Here is a 20,536-nt window from a genome sequence, read left to right as displayed (position 1 = left end):
GGAGTATAATGAATAAGAGAGCTTACCTTAGGAGAAAATAATCCAGATAAATAGATGAGATGTTCAATGCGACCGAGCTCGGATAAGAAGTTGACTGAGATCTGGAATAAAGTCTCATTTGAAAAGTACAATTAAAAGTTGATGCATTCGTACTTTATACATGTGCATAACTAACTGAAGATCTTAAAGCACAAAGCTTTAGATGGAAACATTTATGCTGAACCCCGTGCTCAATAAAATTGACACTATGCATTACTGTTGCCATTCGACCACACACACTTACGATTTGCTCAGCAACAAAATGTGTGCTTGAAAACTTTACGCTGTATGACCAGGATTTATTCTCCAATGATATATTAATGGTGTGTCCTACCATGAGATTTAAAGTTCGTAAATTAGCGTATCCCCGTATCCTTAAAGTCTGTAATTAGGGTCAGGTGAGTGAAGATCTAACGTAAATATTTGCATTTGATATGAACAGTTTGCATGAATAACTGTCAGGCATTAAGCAACTTGCGTTGTAGTACCGTAGCAGGTATAGGACGTTGCAAGAACCTGTTACATGAATAATTGGTACCTTATATTATTGATGTTTATGGGAAACACTGAAAGGGACAGTTCAGATGAAGCTCGTATACTTTGCGCACTCCTTATTCCAATTAAACACGCAAACATTAGACCGCGTCATTCGCCTGTTTGCAGCATGTCATGCATTGCATACACGCCGTATTTAATGTGCGAAATTTCCGCGAGCAATAGCCGTTCATCCAAATTAGTGATGGGCAGTCCGGCTCTTTCCATTGATTCGGCTCTTTCGGCTCAAGCTCCGGCTCTACATTTTAGTGATGGCAGTCCGGCTCTTTTCATAGATTCGGTTCTTCTGGCTCGGCTCCCGTAGAGGAGCCGGCTCCCCTGCATGCGTCTGAAGATTCGGCTCTGCTCGTTCGCTACAAAGAATCGGCTCTTAGAGCCGGCGTTCGCGAACGACCTATCACTAATCCAAGTCGATTTCATGTCTTTGCTTCACAAAACATTCGCGTACGGTTTAAAACCAATAATAAGCGGAGCATTTGGTATTGTGGATAAAAAACAAAGATCCTGTGATGAGGAAGATATCAATCTTCGGCATTCTTCCAAACCCGTGCAGGTGCAGCGCTTCGCCAATCAATGATGATTAGTGACATCTGCTGCGGGCGTTCAGAGTGTGCGGCAGTCAATATTATGGATACACTTTACAGATCATCCAAATGTTCTTGCACTGTTCATAAAAAGAAACGGCCTGTGGTATCCTTCCCTGTGTACTGCAGGGTTACACACTTTTAAGGAAGCTTGCAGACTTCCTTTTTAAGTCTTTAACCTTCTTTGAGAGCTCCTCGCGATGGTGCAGGTGAAACGTAACGAGATGAGAAATCCCAGGAAAACAGTTCGAATGCACGATAAAATCACTCAACATTTGAATCGGCGTGTTACAACAGGTAACTAACACTTTAGTGTACATATGCACTGAACATCGAGCTTGTTAATGCTGGCATCAGTATCTGCGAACGCAAAGACAGGTGAGTACGAGGCTTATATACTCTCAGTATCAGGGGTGATTGATTGCGCCTTGTGACATGAATGACGTAACATTCGAGTTTCCTGGTAGAACTTACGCTACGCTACGCTAAAGCTACCATTTCTGTAATGTAAATGAGGATTGCGGTTCAGAGAAAAGCAAAGTGCAAGTATAACAAACACAGCAAAATCCCCTCTGTGTTTATATGGGTACAACCAGCAGGTTGTTAAAAGTAACACGGAAGCAGTGTTAAAGTTAATAAGATACTTTAGCAATCATTTGAGTGATTATTTGATTATTGAAGACACCTGGTGATAATGAGCCGAACTACAACTTCCAGTCACTGCCTTAGATAAAATCAACTGAAAAGACATCTCTCTTATTACAAAACAGACTGACTTTTGTCTACTTTGAAATTGTTTGCTCACTATGGTGATCAGTGGTTCTTTTAGTTGGGTGGGTTGACTCTTGTTTTTCCTGTTGAGATCTTTGCAACAGTGTTTATTGAACACATTGTTTGTTGCAAAGGTTGTTAAAACAAAGTTTATAAAGTTTTTGTAACAGAGATCATAGATTTAAGTAAATTGTTTACACAGTCAAAACATTCAGTACTCATAGAAAATAAAATGTTGATCAAATACATATTATTCTCTATTGGTTTTAACTTACAGAGCTTTCCTCAGATCAAGCTTTTCAAATTTTATTGTTAAATACTTGCTGGAAATTTTATTTTCTGCCTCATGTGCAGATATCATGAATCACACCATTAATCGCAACAATAGTGATATAATTTATGTTGCAATGCATGATGGGAGTCATGAGTTTTATACTATGGTGGATCCCAGCATGCTTTGCAACATTATGTTTGTCACCATGGTTCAGATTAATGGGGTGATTCATGATATCTGCACGTGAGGCAAAAAAGTATTTTCAGCAAGTATTTAACAATAAAATTTGAAAAGCTTGATCTGAGGAAAGCTTTGTTACTGAAATCCTATAGAGAATAATATGTATTTGATCAACATGTAATTATCTACTGAATTTTTTGACTGTGTTAACAATTTACTTAAATCTATAATCTCTGTAATAAAAACTATATATTTGTTTTAACAACATTTGCAACAAATAATGTGTTCAATAAACACTGTTGCAAAGACCTCAAAGGCAGAAACAAGAGTCAAACTGGCCCACTAAAGGAACCACTGATCACCATAATGGTGACCAAACAATTTCAAATAGACAAAAGTCAGTCTGTTTTGTAATAAGAGAGATGTCTTTTCAGTTGATTTTATCTAAGGCAGTGGCTGGAAGTTGTAGTTGTAGTTCGGCTCATTATCACCAGGTGTCTTCAATAATCAAATAATCACTCAAATGATTGCTAAAGTATCTAATTAACTCTAACACTGCTTCCGTGTTACTTTTAACACCCTGCTGGTGGTACCCATATAAACACAGAGCCGGTGCTAATTTAACTTCGGGCATTTTGCTGTGAAGCTTCAGTCTAGACTAGTCTCTTGTTACCTTGTTACCCATGAGTATACAGTATAGGGGAGAGCAGGGAAAGTAACATTTCTCAGAAAAGTTTAATTTTCAAAGTTTTCAAAATGTTCAAAGTTTTAGACAGAGATATATTGTTGCTGAGGTCAGTAACTCACAAGTGTGGTATCAATACCAGGTGTAATTTTGAACAAATGTAAAATGACTTCAGTATAATTTCACTTTGAACACCAGTAGTGAATGCTTATTTTTTGATAAGTAGAAATTTTTGATAGGGACAAAAGTAACACATAGGTGGATCAAAAGTTTCACAACAGAACAAGATAGATTTCTGTGTTACACTTGTTTTTAGTAAATATACATATTAACAAGGTCATAGTATAAGTAACTACAAAGATATTTTGTAATTTATTGTTGTAAAAATTATGAAATTACATTTTCATTTGAAATTTCAGTTTAATCAAATGTTTCAAAAGCAACCCGACAGTAAAAATTTGAAATGTTGAAAATAAAAAAAAATTCAACAATTTGAACACTATAAAATGAAATAAAATAACATTTGAAAAATATAGAAAAATATACATTTTAACATTGTGCAACAGTATTAGCAATGCGACAAAAGTGTTACTTTCATTCCGACAGGAACTCCTGACATTTAAACATATAAATGGGGATTTACAATCTTGGGATTTACAATCTCAAACTTTTAAATCTGCATATGGATGTTTTCAAGTTGGGTTTGTAGAAACTGAATTTAATTTATTTGTATAAAAAATTGCACAAAAGATTTTGTTTAAAAGAAGTCTTACAAAGGATAAAACATTTCAAAATTGGAATTTCTTAAAAAATACAAACAATGTATTTCATTTAAATGGACTTTTGCAGATCGGGTGATGAATGAGAGTAGCAAGGCCAAGGTCATCTGGTTTTAATCCCATTAAAGCAAATGCTGGAAATGCAGATCTCCGAAACACTTTGAAAACAGCGCCTGGCAAAAACATACATTTTTTAAATCAGACCTTTCTTAAAAAAATTTTTTTTAAAAAGAAACAAATCTCTGTCACATTATTTCAACATCTGTCACGTCACACTAGGACGGTGCTTCCCAATCCTGGTCCTCGAGGACCTCCTCCCAGAAAGTTTTAGATGTCTCCTCATTTAAAACCCTTGATTCAACTTATCAGCCTCCTTCCAAAATGGTAAACATGTCTCCCTAACAAGCTAATGCGTTAAATCAGGTGTGTTAAATAAGAAGACATCTAAAACATTTGGTAGGGGGTCCTCGAGGACCAGGATTAGGAAACACTGCACTAGGACACACACAGCTCAAGGTTTAGTAACCAATTACAATAGATCTGAAACAAAAGGTCTTTGAACACTGGAAATAGTTAACCTCAGGTTTTTCTGTTCAACTGTATACTTAACCAATCGTTAAGAGCTTACCCTTCTCCTACACCTGTCTGTAATTATCAAGCAACCCTGAACACCTTGATTAGCTGCTTCCGCTGGGTTTCATTGGGGTCATAACTTTCTAACCCTGTTCCTATCACACTGCATGCGTTTGGCTTCAGAGCAGAGTTTCATAACCATGGGTTAATTTCAGGTATAACCCCGTATCTAAATTACAAGTGTGAAACGATCCTCAACCTAGGGTTAAAAGCGGGGTTTAGAACAAAGAAAACCCAGGGTTAAGTGCAGTGTAAAAAGGCCTAAAGATGAACAACATTCCCGTCACCTTATTATTTCCCTTTGTATCATCAGGCGGTTATTGGATGATTAAGCAATGAAAGCTGGAGCCGGATGTCTGACTAATAGATGAATACTCAGCAGAGACAGCTGATACTCAACACACCTTCTGTTGCTCAGTAAGTGACACTCTCAGAAAAAAATGATACAAGGAGATACAAAAGTTGGCACTGGGGCGGCACCTAATTGTAGCTAAAATTGCATAAACTAAAGTGAAAACAAGACTACATGATTGTAATAAACATCATTTAAATTCCACATTAAAGGAACATCACTTGCATGTTTGGTTGTTAAATATTTTGTAACATCATGTTTAATCATGTTCATAACATTTTCAAATATATTTCAAATTTTTTGTCCTAAAATAATCATAGGATATGGCTGAAAGTCCGCAGGCTCGGGCAATGGTTATACAGTATGTTACATAGGGAAACCTGTCAATCAAACACTTTGCAGATGGAAAAACCATGGCATTGATTTTTGGAGAGAAAGGCGAGTGTTAACAAATACTGATGGCTTTGAGAGCGTGTGAAGGCCGAGAGGGGAAATAGAAGAGCGCCTGTCCTTTCATGCATGCCTTTGTTAGATCTGTTCAATCTGAGATGAGTTTGGGTGTCGAGTGGGTTTGAATGGTATTATCTGATGGAGGCTGGACGGAGAAGAAAGAGAGAGAAACGCTGACAGAGAATTAGGTAGAAAATTAGAAAAATAACACACAGACTCTTCAACATTGTCACTTTTTCTCTGACTGTCACCATAACAACCAGGGTTGTGCTGAACTGTATTAAGAATAAATTAATGAATGAAATTCAGAGGGTGGGTTGCACCAACAAGGATTAAATTAAGCAGAGTTTAGAGATAATCTACGATTTGTTGATCACAGTTTAATTCGTGATTTTTTTGCACCAATTAAATCTTAGATTTAACCTGTATTTAAACTTTTATCTGCTATTTATTTTATCCGCCATGATGTAATTAAACATCAACAATGTTGCTGTTGTCATATAAAAACAGTTTATACAGGCAAAGTAAATGTAATATTTGTATTATAAATTACTACATTGGTAACATTGTACTGATAAACAAAGCAATGTGGCAGGATACATTGCGAAGCTTAGATATTATGACATAATGAACAAGATGTGTCGACACATTTAAAGCGCTGAGGTGTCTGTTCATTCACTGCCCTACAGTTCCTGACTAAAGCACCCATGACAGAGGAGAAGCACAGTATACGAGCACCGCTGTCTGTCACCGGTGATGTTAATTTTCTTTTTGCGCCTGTGTACTTTAAAAAGATGTCTTTGTATGTACTGTAGGATAGGACAGTCTGATCTCATGAGAATTAGTACATATTTTACGAGTTGGCTAATTCGTATGAATTCAACGAACAATTTTTTTTACAATAATTATAAAAAACTAAAACGAGAATGCAAATGCAAAATGATATTTTCTGGCACGATCAGAGAAACATTTTAGCTGAGTGTCTATTTACACATGTGCAAATAGCGTCCCTTGTTGGCAAAAACTAGATTGTTAACACTGGTTGAAATTTAAAAAAAAACGCCAACATTGTAAATTACTAAAAGTAGAGTAAGCAGTAGAGCTTATGGCTTATGGAACGGCTTTTGACGTGAAGTCTCTTGTTCAAATCTGCCTCTTTTACACTGTTAACCCTGATATTGTCTTTATTTATACAATCAAATAAACATAACTTAATATTTTCTGTTTTGAAGCCAAAGCTTAAAAAAGTTTAGTTGATTTACCTTTTAAGCTTACAAAATCCATTAAACTAAAAAATTCAAGTAGAATAAACTTAAAATTATTAGTTCATGTTGTGAGGAATACCCATAATCCTTTGCGCCTGAATACTTTGATTATTTTCTGCTTTTTCACAGAATAAAAACTGATAAGAACTTTCACTACTTAAATATTTTTTAATAAAATGTCATATAGGTTTAAGCTCTTATATTATTGATGTTTTATTATAAATATAATTTTGTAAAGTCACCGTTCAGGTGATCAGTGTTTCCGTACATGAATCCTGTTCAGAACACTTTATTGTATTTCTCTCCAGTGTTCGAATTATGTGAAAGCTTATGGGGGGTCCCCTAGCTAAGCCCCACCCCCCGGCCAAGCCCCACCCCCCTCATTATAGGGTCGCTGTGATTTCACAACGTAAGATGTGATCGTCCTTGATCAACAATCATCTGATCCTGCTTTTAATCAAAGAAACCCCAAATTACCCTTAACTCAAACTCTAAAAAAAGTTTACCCCTCAAATTAGTGTGAAACACTGGCAAGGGCAGAACTTTAAAACAGAATAGGGGTGAAATAGGGTGGACTCATTCTTAAATTACATAATTTTACTATATAGTAGTGGTAAAATGAATGATTACATTGCGTTTTTTGAGTCATAGATTGAATCATTTTCGGATCAGCAAAACTTATGAGCATATAAAAATAGAAAAGAACAAAGTTACAAATAAAGCAAGATCTAACAGTAGTATTTAGGTACATAAATAGAATCAAATGAATAATAACACTGTCTTCTTCACTGTATAAATTACATATAATTAATCTTTTTAAAGATACATAATTTTAAAGATAGTTATCATGCCACCAGGTTGAAGGTTGCTGTCCCCAGCACTCACAGCACCCCCATTCGCGTAATTTGCGGGTGGTATACGTCCCCACCGCTTTATGACCAAGTTGATTGTGCCCCAGCTTCCGACCACGAAGTAATTCTTGCGTTCATAATCATAATTAGGGTCCATATTCATTTAAAACGCATGGACAACGCATGACGCGCCGCCGCCTTCTGCTTTTCAAAGCGGTCGCCTGTGAACACAAGTTTTGTTTTAGACGCGTCTATTTGAGTGCACTTGCTGCACGTTTAGATTTAAAATAAACTTGAGCGCAACTTGATACCTTGATAAAAGGTAAATGTAAAAAAAAGGTAAAAATCTACCGGTAAGTTATATATGTAACAATGATTAATCTATTAATAGTTATTCTTCATCTATTTCATGCAAACGCTAGGGGAAAAAATATAGGGGAAAACATTTGTTCCTTTTCAGCAGTTGATAACTTGATAAAAGGTAAATGTCGTATTTTTTATATCTACCGGTAAGTTATATATGTAACAATGATTAATCTATTAATAGTTATTCTTCATCTATTTCATGCAAAACGCTAGGGGAAAAAGTATAGGGGAAAACATTTGATCCTTTTCAGCAGTTTTTGAATAAGTTTAATTGAATAATATTAAAATACCTTATGGTAGGGCTGCATGATTATGGCAAAAACATTTTGTTGTTTTTAGACTATTTGCATTGAATTGGAAACAATATTTTTGGAAAATATATTAATTGCAAGGCTGCAAAGAATAGTGCACTGAGGATTTAATTATATTATTTTAATATAGTCAGTGGTGAACTAAAGTGGGCCGGTCTAAGACATGAAACCCCAGGGCTGAAAATGAGTCCCACTTCGGCCCTGCATGTTACATTTTTCCAAGGTTTAAAAAAACACATGCAAAAGATACTTTCTACAAATAATTATTTATTTCTGAAAGATGCGTAGTTGAGTGATAGGCTAAGTATTAAAGAGACTATCATTTATTATCATTTAAGCGTGATTTCTTCTGCTTTCCTAATAAAATATTTTGTGTGACTGTGTTGACCAGCCGTCAGTCTGAGTGGATAGCTTTGCCACTGTTATAAAATAATTGTTTGAGAAGATTTTTTAAAAAACCCTTTAACCTAAAGATTACTAAAGATTCTCACCGCAACTGAGGTAAAAAATACTCCACATGCAGATAGAGACACTCGTCTGTCAATTCCTCCAGAAAACAGCATGAGGCGCACTTGCGAGTTTCTTTATTTCGGACAGAAGTCATTTGAATTATTTTATTGCGAAATTGGGACAAATAATGGACAGTATCGCTTTGTGACACGCAAAATGAGGATTTTAAATTTATGTAGTATTTTAATTTTAATAAAAACCAGGGGACCCCCCTAATTTATATTTTTGTGCTTTATGGGGGGTCCCTTAAGGCTTATAGGAGGTCCGGGACCCCCCCAGACCCCCTTCAATTCGAACACTGTTTCTCTCCACAGTACTGACAATGCATGTCAAAAAACAAATTTTTGTGTTTTTCTGTGAAGAATCACGTTTATTCAATGACTGACTTAAGATCAGTCATCAATTCTGTGTTATAATACCATTTATAACATCAAAAGTAATATAAAGTGATAAAAACTAAAGTTATATGCAAGGGTTTCCTCACAAATTTTGTCAACTAATCTGGGTTAAGAGTGCAGGAATATTGGAAGAAGTCTATTCAACTTAAAATTGTTGTTAGAACAGTTTATATGTTTAAGAAATCATTACTTAAAGTTTTTAGGGCAACAAGTTTGCTTCATTTTTTAAAGTATATTCAACTTATCCGGGCTTACAGTGTATTCTCCTCATAATACAGCATCCATTTAATAATAACGACATTAGATTTTCTCAAGACTTTCTTTTGTACATCACAATAATATTGCTTTCATTTTTGTGGTCCAGTTACAAAGCTTTTTATAGTTTGGAATTGAAGTATTACTTATTGCATTATTCTACTGCATGTAGTAACAAATTTGGATACCTTCATGTAATCCATCCTAGACCATGTTCATAATATAGTTTGAATGGAGTTCTACATATTACATTATACAAATAAGAAAATAAAAATGAATTACTATATTTAAAAACGTAGCTTTGTTCATGCTTTGTTGTTCTTTGCTTTTTTGTGTTTTCTTTGTTTCTATTCCATGTAAAGCTGTTTTGGAACATTGAACAATTGTGAAAAGCACTATATAAATAAGGGCTGTCAATAGATTAATCGCAACTAATCACATACAAAATAAAAGTTTGTTTTTGCATAATATATTTGTGTGTATTGTCGCGAATTATCATCTATATATAAATACGCACATACTGTACATGTATACATTTAAGATTTTTTTTGTTTATGTATATATATATATTTTTATGTATAATATAAAATATATTAAAATCTAAAAAAATATTTATATACATGTAAAGTTTCTTAAATACACATATATGCATTTGTCTGTATTTATATATACAAAATAATTACACACAGCGCATACATAAATATTATGCAAAAACAAACTTTTATTTTGTTAGCGATTATTCGCAATTAATCTTTTAACAGCCCTAATATAAATAAAATCTAATGCGCACCCGAGTTTGGAAGACAGCACCAAAAGTGCTAATGTGAAAACGCCCTTTAACACACTAGTATTAAATTGATAATCTGTGCTCATAGTTGGTGTCTGTAAGTGCATTATTGAGGGTGCAATTCTTTGTTTAAAAGAGTAAAAACGTTGTGGTGTTTGTACACACTGGCTGAGATGATATGTCTGTGTTTGAAACTTTTATGGTCGTGTTTGTGAGATTGTTTGGGTGTCTGCGACATAAATAAACACACAATGGCCCTCATTTATCAAAAGTGCGTACACCAAATTTCCAGCGTACACCTTGCGTACACCCAAAACCACGGTGACTTTGAGATTTATCAATATGGATGTTGGCGTACGGCACGCTCAAATCCTACGCCAGCTCAGGAGGTGGTGTACGCACATTTTGAGTTAGTGCAGAAATGCGCAAAAACTTCCTAACACCACAAAACGTACTGACAAACTAAAATATATGATATATTATGACCCACTGTAAAAAACATAGTAATTATAAACTTCAGTGTTTATTTTTATGCAACAATGTTCAATGTTTAATTTTTGAGACTTTACCAAAGCATTTGATTTGTATGCATATGTATTCCTTCAGTTGAGAGCCTGTGCGCTTTTACCTGATGTGAACGGAGCTTAGTGGGAGCGGAGCTTTGAGCGGTGCGGTAATATTACCATCAAAGCGCCTTTCCGAAAATTCCGCTCCCTCAGCACCGCTCGTTGAACCCAGAACGCCCTTTGATAATTTGCTAGTTCGATAATCTGTAAAAACGTCTAGCAATAAGTTATGGAATTCAAGCCTTATACATAAATGTAAAGTAAAAATCAAAGTTAAGATTGAGCAGGAAGAAAAAATTGAAAGGGACTGCGGAGAGACTGTAAAGAGTTAGCAAATATTCTTCCTGGAATCTGAAGCGGCACATTGCAAGAAAGCACAAGGATGTGCTACGAAAACATGGTAATGCAATTAAAGGTAAGCTAGTTACATACCATTCGATGATAAATAAATACAGATGAGGTAAGGTAAAATGCTTGTGTTGAATGGAGCCGTAAATCCGATCATGATGACATGCGGACAAAATTATGGCCACGAATAATTTTTTATGCTATGGACACTTCTTTTTCTTATTTAGTCTAAAGTATGGCCATAAATTTAGAATTTGTTCCCAATATTCAACAGTTTGTTCCTTGGAATTAATTATTATAATGTTTAGAATATTTCGTAATTACTATTACAATTATTATTACTTCAAATTATGAATTAGCTTAGCTAAAACATGTGGATGTCTTGGAAACAAATTGTTAATTTGAATTATATCCGGAGCTCCGTATCAAACTGGATCTAAGATACAGCTAACAAACAACTGTATGTAAATACAGAACAACACACTACAAAAGTTACTACATCATTTTAAAATATTATATAAAAAAAAATTAACTGAACCATTAAGCAGACATAGAATTTAGATGTAGGCAACAGTAAATAATAATAAGAATAAATAATTATTCTTCTAAATATCAATTAATAATAAAAATAATAATAAGAATATTACAAATTGTCATCCAATTATTAATGTGTCTTTAATCCCACTCTTTAAACTGCCAAATAAAACAATTTTGTTTCTTTTCACTTCCCCGAATTCTCTTCTTTGCCGTCTTTCGTGTGTCAATGGCGTAAAATGAGGGCGTGGGGGAGGCGGAGACTTGAATTTATATGGGCTTGTTATTCTAATGACGCTCGTTTTCGGCCGCGGCATTTATGAAGGGCAGATATTGGCGGTGAGAGGAGTGTAAGCATAATCTTACGCCAACATATACGCCCGTTTCTACGCAAGAATGATAAATGAGGGCCAATGTGCTTATAAAGACTAAAAAGCTAAATATGTAGTGAAGCAGCATGTTTGTCAATCATAGAAGTGGGCGGGACACCAAGCCAAGCTGAATGCTTTTAAAGGGGAAGCACAACTCAGACTGCTTTCAACCAGTAGATGAAAAACAGGGTGGAAAATTGTCATAAAATTACTTCAATTTGTTGTTGTTAAACTAGTTGTGGTTTTCTAATCCTTATATTTTGTTGCGTAAAGAAATGAAGTGTACCCCAAAATGAAATGTCTCTCAAAATGTACTCATTGTCAAGTCATCCCAAATGTATACTTCTTTTTTTTCATTGGTTCAGTTGAACACAATTTCAGTTATACTGTATAAAATAATATCTTGGCTCTTCCTTTCTTTGTAAAGCCATTACGTGGCAGCCGTGATTTGAAGCTCCAAAAAGCATACAGTATATATTCATCAGAAAGGTCTCCATTGGGTAATAAATGCCTTCTGAAGGAACAGTGGATTTGTTAAAAATATCCCTATTTCAAACATTTTAAACTATAAACATTGTCTCAGTGTTTGAACATCTTAAATCTACTTGCATGCTGTGTCCTGCGTTGTCATTCTTGCTTTCAAGTTATTAAGACTGAACAAATATCAAATTTCACCAAATGAGATATGTTTGCTACAGGAAGTGTTGCATAATTCAAAAACTTTTAATAAAATCCCTATTGTGAAAGTTTGTAGACAGTCTAAGAGCTGTCTGAATATCATCAATTTATTTTCTATTACGATCACCCCAGAAAACTAACATTGAATGACTATGCCATTGTAAAATGACCTAATGCCTGTGACTCGAAATAATTTTTTAGATATGACAAAAGTTTATTTGGAAGGTAGCAAGACGTATTGTCATAGCAACCTGTCCCAACATCCTTGAAGCTTCATTCAAATCACTGCATTGCAGACAGAAGAAATGTTTCATTCAAAATGTCTCAATTTGCAGAAATTGTGGACCACTGCCTTCAGGGAACAGTTAACGTACCAGAATGAAAATATGTCATGGATGTAAAACTTATAGATTTGAAGATTTTTTTGGTATGTGTGTGGGGGAGTGATGGTTGGCATGCACAATACACATCACAAGAATCGGAAAGGAGTACGCTTAAGCTATTAAAATGTCAGTTCAGAATAAATCTGCATACTTTTGCTGAGTTTAAGGCTAAATCCCACTGCACATGTAAATCTGGTTTTATTAAAGTTACAAGGGAAATGAAATCGAACACCTAAAAAAGACGCTTTTTGCTGCTTTAATGAGTGATCATGTGGTGTCACATGATAGTAGATGCAAGCGTGCAGGAGTATTTGCTTTAAACTGAAACACTTGTGTGTGGCATAAAAACAAAGAAAGAATTTTTGACCATCCAGTTGTACAATGAAGTTCAAGTGAAGCAGTGTTAGCAAATTGACCTCCACTTAAAGTATCATAAACCCGGCGCAGTGCAGCGCAATGCACGACCAGAGGCGGCCTTAGCTATGTTTCAACCGTTTCAATTGAAACGGGCCCCGCCCTCCAAGGAGGGCCCCAGCCTGGCGCAAGAATGTTTGAACGGGGGGCTATGATTCCAGCACGGGGGAGCTCGGCTGTTTACACTTGGCATTAACATGCGTTTAATTAAACACAAGTTTTACGTCTTTTTTTTTACTTCTGGCGTAAACATACGGTGAACAGCGCTATTTTTAGCCTTTCATTGATACAACTAAAGCGGCTGATCTCCGTAGTTTCGTTTTGAAAGCGTGTGAAAGTTGCGCGATCCTATTTCATCAATTGCGCTGAAAATTCAGAGAAAGCTCCAACATATAAACGTACAAAACACTATGCAGCATGTATACTTGCTAAACAAGCAGTGGACTCCGAAATAATATAGTTTGCGTCCATATAAACTCATAATTACTCCCGCTCGGGTTTGAATGACAGCAGAGAGACTCGCCCACCGTCTCACAGACCGTCCCCTCACAGTATTCAGGACAGATGCGGTCGAAAGTGGACAAAAGAGACGGATTTAAATACCAGGTGTAAACGTTATGTGTCTCTCTCGTCCACTTGTGATCCGATCGATGAAAACGCATGTTAATGCCAAGTGTAAACAGACAGGGTTAGAACAACTTTTTGTTATATAAAAATGACATCCTAACCCAAACCCCAACTCTAACCCCAACTCCAAGCGACCATGGCTTAAATATGGATAAAAACTTAGAGAAACCTGTATATTAAATAACCTGCTTAAACAAATGTGAAATCTAACCCTAAACCCAAGCGAAAATTGTTTAAAAAACAGAAAACAAATGAGAAAACAATAAATAAAACGTCACGAAACGATTCGCCATATAAGTGAATGGGAAGGACTGGCGTATCATATGCACGCAAAATCGGAATTTGGCGTATCTATTGCAGGATAATCACACTGCGTGTCATTTGTACGCATCTTGGTGAGAACGGCGCCGGGTAGCTGTGCCAGTGGATGTTAAGCAATCACATATCTTTCATTTTAAATCAATTAATTTCTGCTCTTTGTTTTCTCTCGGACGTTCATACGCGCTTTAGCCTGCGATAGAAATCGGATTATTAATATGAAATGAATGTATTTTATTTAGTCTACAATAAAACTGTAGAACTGCATTAATATTTATTATATGTCATTTAAATTATTTTTTAAAGTAAATTCTTTCATTTTTATAAATCAATGTAGAACGTTTACAGCAGCATCACAGTGCTTCATAAAAACTATCAGAAAACGTGCACATGTGGATAATTTTAGAGGTTTAATTATTCTTTAGCATCGGGATCACTAGACGAGAGCTTAATAGCCTTATTTTTGTGAAAACCGACATTTCTTAAATGTGTTCGTAGTTAACCCGTGCGCATTCATTCCGACAAATTTTCCGTCACAAATGGAGAGAATTCCAATTGGAAGTACTCATCCCTATGCCCTTTTTATTCCCTTAGAAGATCAGAGCTGTGCAGAGAGTTGCGCAATTGTGTCTCATTGCGTGACTGTGACCGTTAAAATACATTTGGAGAATAGAGCAATGAAAGCAACGTCATTTTCATTTTATCTGGAGTGAGTTTAAGCGGCGTTCCCTTACCGAAGTGCCCTTCAAGGGCGCAAAAAGGCAGTTTTGAATTCGACCATGCTCTCTCTCATCAGGCTTGTCTGTGCAAGTGCGATTCCAGGTTTTTAATAATACATTGTTTTAGGGGCTGATTTCAATGGTGTTTTTTTTTAAATAATATGATTGGATTTATACTAACCTTAATGCAGTATTTAATTGTATTAAAATATGCGTATAACATCTGTGTGCATTTACTGACTGCCTTTAATATATTTTGTACATGACTGCATTTTCCTCTAACGCAACATCCACACAACGTTCCATTAAATGAACATAATGACCAAGAACTTTAGATAAACGAGGTTGATTTTTTTACTGTGGCTTGGAAATCTTCTATTTTTTTTGCTCCCGCATCACAGTATGTAAACTGTTTTTATAATAGCCTATTGAACATATGCCGTCAGCTCTTGTTCAGATTTCAACTGAGCGCGAGGTGACAAATTCGCTGGACAAAGATTAACTTATCAGGGCATTCTTAACACTCAAACACAGAAGGGTGGATTTCTAAAAAGGGTTCAGGTGAAATCTACGCCCGCCGCCAGGTGAGCTGTCTATGGTGCTGAAAAAACGCGGAGCCCATCGTTATTTATAATTTATAAGTTCGGTTCAGTGTCAGTCAGACACCTTTTCTTCTTTTGTTAAATAATTCAAGTTGAGGGAATGTTTGAGGTGTTTTTTTTTAAGTCAGCCCAGACAGCTGAAAATATACTGCGCAAATCAATTAAGCAGAGAAGTTAGCGTCCATGAAGGGTAAGGGCGAGGCTTATTCCAAATATAATTGTATAGTTAATTAAATAAGGTTGGAAAATTTCTGTTGAGCTGCCTGTTCGTGAAGCTGAAAGTGCACGTAATAAAATAATATACCATTGATGCAAACCAACAGGAATCTTTGCTTTTTGCTCTATTATGCTTATGTTTAGGGCCCCGTATTAGTTATTGAAACGGGCCACCAGATGCTTAAGGCCGGCTCTGTGCACGAGGCTTGGTCGCTGCTAGAGGTTAGACCATATGTTCAGAAGGCCGCCTTTTACGCGTGCTCATCTCTGAACATACTTTATTTAGTCCCCATAGAGGTGCAACTTAATTATTACAATATTTATTTCTAACCAGAGGCTCACGACCACTATCATAAAACAAACTGACCGTCTTCTCCAATGATAGCTTTGTATAATCGTGTCATAATTTAATATGCAACTTAGATAGATTAATATTGAAATAACCAGAGGCTGAGGCTCATCTGATTTAGAGTGGTCAGACAACATTTACTTGTTACTCTAAACAGGAAATTAGCCTCCACGCATCTAATTTAACTTAAACTAACGCCAAGTGCTAGTCGGATCTCCAAAATCCTCCGCTGATGTACTACTATGCCATCTAGTCTGGGATTTTGGTCCGTAATACTAGCCTGATTTTCAGACATTGCGGTAACAAGGATACATCGTAATTTACTAATCATGTCAATAACTTTCGTAGCAACACAGAATAATCCAAACACAATTTATTAACCAGGTAGGTAGCACATAATTCAGAAGCCAATTTACATTCCAATTCAAATACGAAACAAACGAAAAACCATTGCATACCTGGTAAGGAGATGAAGATCTGGTTACAGATTCCTCAAAGTAAAATAAAAATACATGATGCTGTGCCAGGACAGCATCATGGGGGTGCATTTCTCGATATTGAAAGTCCCGCCTAAATCTTCTACACATCTCCTTAAATAACCAGAGAACAAAGCATATAGGAATTTGGTAATGATTGGTTGTTGTAAAAACTAAGGGCTGTCCTTAATCTGTATACAGTGGGTGATTGGTTTATGCTTAGAAAGGGAGGTGTCTATCAACATTGAATGAAGTTTCACATATACTTTAACATTTTGTTAATGTTATAACTGTTGTTATAAGAGTGAGACCATTGTAACCACTTGCAATGAGACTTTCCAATAGAAAACAAATAAGATACAGATTTTAGATTCTTTGTGCATGTAGCATTTCATATACAGTTTGCTTTTAGAGAAAATAATACAAATGTATGACACCCTAAAGGTGTGTCTTTGAAACCCAAATGTGTCTCAGTGGGAAGTCCACTGTGAATCGTGGAGAGAGGCTTTTCCCGCGCACTCACTTTGCCCCCATGCAGTGTCCTTTGTGGAGGTGCTATCTTATTTAGGAAATTATCTTACAGCTCCGCCGCTTGATCATATCGGAGAACATAACAGTCCCGATGAGATCAACATACAGTAAGATGTTAGCTCTTGGTGGTGTCCAATCTCTGTAGTGTTCGTAGTGTTCAAGTTCAGTGTGTCAACCAAGGCCTGCGTGCTTTGTTCAATGAATGTCCCATTCTTTTGCGAAAAAACCACCTGTTTTTAGACGTTCTGTCCCTTTGAAGAAAGTTGTCACCTCTGAACGGTGATCTCCTCTGATTTCAGACATCGTCAGGTGGGGATCATGTCATTGACAATACATCACTGTGTGAAACACCTGCACATCTTAAGGACCATTCATTGATTGAACATTGATCAATACTGATAGACTCAGCAACATTATCAAGAGATTCATAGGGTAAACCATAAATAAAATAAATAAAAAACATAGCACATGATACCTTGATGTGGAAAGTGCAAGTGGTACGGTCTCACCAGGTCAAATATATCTGATCTATAAAATTACCAATGTTCTTTCCCACTGTTGTATTTGGAGTTTAGTTGAATTTAAATGTACTTGGTCTCTGGATATTGAAGAAGAAGATGCAAAAGATCAGGTTAAAACAACAATGCATAACATTGAGGTATGCATATTATAAAAATAAAACCCCGAAAATAAAATGTTAAAATAACCTTGAGATATGCATGTTACAGATTGTATGAAAATAAAACCCAGGAATGGTTAAAATAACCTTCTTCAGGTATGCATATAATAGATTGTATGAAAATAAACCCAGAAAATGTAAAAATAACCTTCTTCAGGTATGCATATTATAGATTGTATGAAAATAAAACCCAGAAAATGTAAAAATAACCTTCTTCAGGTATGCATATTATAGATTGTATGAAAATAAACCCAGAAAATGTAAAAATAACCTTCTTCAGGTATGCATATTATAGATTGTATGAAAATAAAACCCAGAAAATGTAAAAATAACCTTCTTCAGGTATGCATATTGGGTCATGTGAAAATAAAAGAAAATAAAAACCAGAAAGTGTTAAATAACATTCAGGTATGCATATATTGGGTCATGTAAAAAAAAATAACGGAACATGTTAAAGTAAAATTTGGTAATGCATCTCATAGGGTGTATCAATAAACGTGATAGTAAAATATTGCTACAATAGATTTAGGTATGGGCATGGTAGACCATATATAATAATAATAATAATAATAATAAGCACATAATGTTGTAATCATACCATGCACACATCTAAAATGAATGTTGAGGGAACTCTGAATTTTCTAATATAAGCACCTTGTAGGCCTAAGATTAACTTAGTATATGTTCAGAACATGTTGAGTCCATGAGCACAATTGAAGATTCAGAATCTCATGTTAGATTTCTATATGTGCAGGTATGTGCCTATGTGTATATGTATCTGTATGTGAATGTGTATGTATAGTCCATACATTTGAAGATTTAGAATCTCAGATTTCAATGTGTTTGCGTGTATAAGTAAGTGTATGAGTGTAGAGATATGTGAATACTTATATAGGTGTGTATCTGATATGTCGGCTAAGTCACATTTGATATTAGGAGTTGAGATGTAAATGGTTTGATTGATTCTTGAAAATTGTTTGTGCTGTTGTTTAGTGATAAGTTGAGGATCAGGGCGCCACTGGTCCTCACTTATGACAACAACAGTCAGATTATTGATTTGAGATTTAGACAGTAAGTTTGTTATTGCAATTAGAAACATAATCATCAAAGTGTGACTTTGCCATGTAAGTTTCTTATGAATGTTGTAGTTTTGCTAATATGGGTGTGAATGATATCACTTAGAATTTGTGTTGGATTAGATGTCCCTGTTTGTGTCAACAGGAGAATGTTGATTTTAAATGTAGTGTTAAGTTTGGAATATGTTGTGTGGTGTGTAGTGTTTATGTCTGGATAGTCTTTACGTCTATACCAGATGTGTTACGAGATTGTTTTAGTCAATGTGTGTGCTGTACAGTCAGTGTTTGTCTGGAAGATGGGTGGATTTTATCTCTAACAATTAGTGTTGCAAATTTTGAGGCCATGTCTATTCATGATGGTATAGTGTAGTGAGGTGTAAAATGGCCTTTGAATGTCTTCGCACGCATCCTCAGTTTTCTAGATTGTTTTTTCTGCAGGGTTCGCTGTCTTTGATGTGGCCAGACATCTCTGGCCAGGATTTACAGCTTTCAACCTGATAAAAAGACAAACAGAGAAGCAATTTAGTTTTTAACCCTTTATGCAATTTGCATTAAGACATGCGGTACAATTTCTCCTTTTGGTGATCAGTCATTAGGGAATAGATGTACCATTGTCATATTATTTTGCAAATTTATTTTCAGAGATTAAATTGGCTTTACATCCTTTGGTCAGAGTTTTTTTTTTTTTTTTTTTTTTTTTTGACTACTGCTATTGCAGTGTAGTCCGACAGCATATTACTTTAAGCTGTGAAAGCATCTAAACCCTTGCTGTCTGCTGTGAGCATTCAAACTCCATTTCTGCTGGAGAACTTTCCCATAAGCTCAAATGGCTTCATTTTAAGTTGCTCAGTTCAGTCAGACCTGTGGGCAATTCATCAGCTCATCACACCTTTGACTGCTTCAGATCTCTGACCCAAAAGGACTCTTTTGTTTGATGTGTTCAGCATTTATCATAGGTTTAGTTACCAAATGATTAAAATAGACCTCTGTATTGGATTAAAAAATGGGTTAGGGATTTCCAATGAAGGAGATTTGGTTCACTATCCTCACGAGTGTCATGTAATTTTTCAGTGTTAAAACATGGCAACACGTGACAGCGTGCTCCGCTCCTTGACACACTGTGTAGTGAACCAATTCTGTGAGTTTTGCCTGTGTAAGTTATTTCAAATAGTATACATACATGTAATACACCACAATATTTACCATCTGCAATATACATTTATAATATAATGTATATTGCAACTTGATCACAATATAGATTATATTACATTAAAATAGTATAAATTAAAAATACTTTCATTACTGATCTCTTTTAAGGAACACCAGGCTGGTGTTTGTAATTTGCAAGATGTTACTGTATCAATGTATTTGAATGTGAAAAGGTGTCAGCCCTGGACAGACTGGTGTGAGGCACAGACGTTTATTGGTTCATGCTAATGTTTTCCTACAACAGTTTCAAGACTAAGAATTGTGTGGCCTTTCACATCTCTATAAAGCTGTATAAAACTGTCTTTAAACAATATTCACAGACTCATAGGGAAAGACTAAGCCAAGAACTTTTAACAGTCCTGGTGTTTATCAAGTTCTTAAAGAACACTGAGATT

The sequence above is a fragment of the Paramisgurnus dabryanus genome, chromosome 3, assembly GCF_030506205.2.
Source record: "Paramisgurnus dabryanus chromosome 3, PD_genome_1.1, whole genome shotgun sequence".
NCBI lineage: Eukaryota > Metazoa > Chordata > Actinopteri > Cypriniformes > Cobitidae > Paramisgurnus > Paramisgurnus dabryanus.
Note: the sequence above shows the minus strand (reverse complement) of the source record.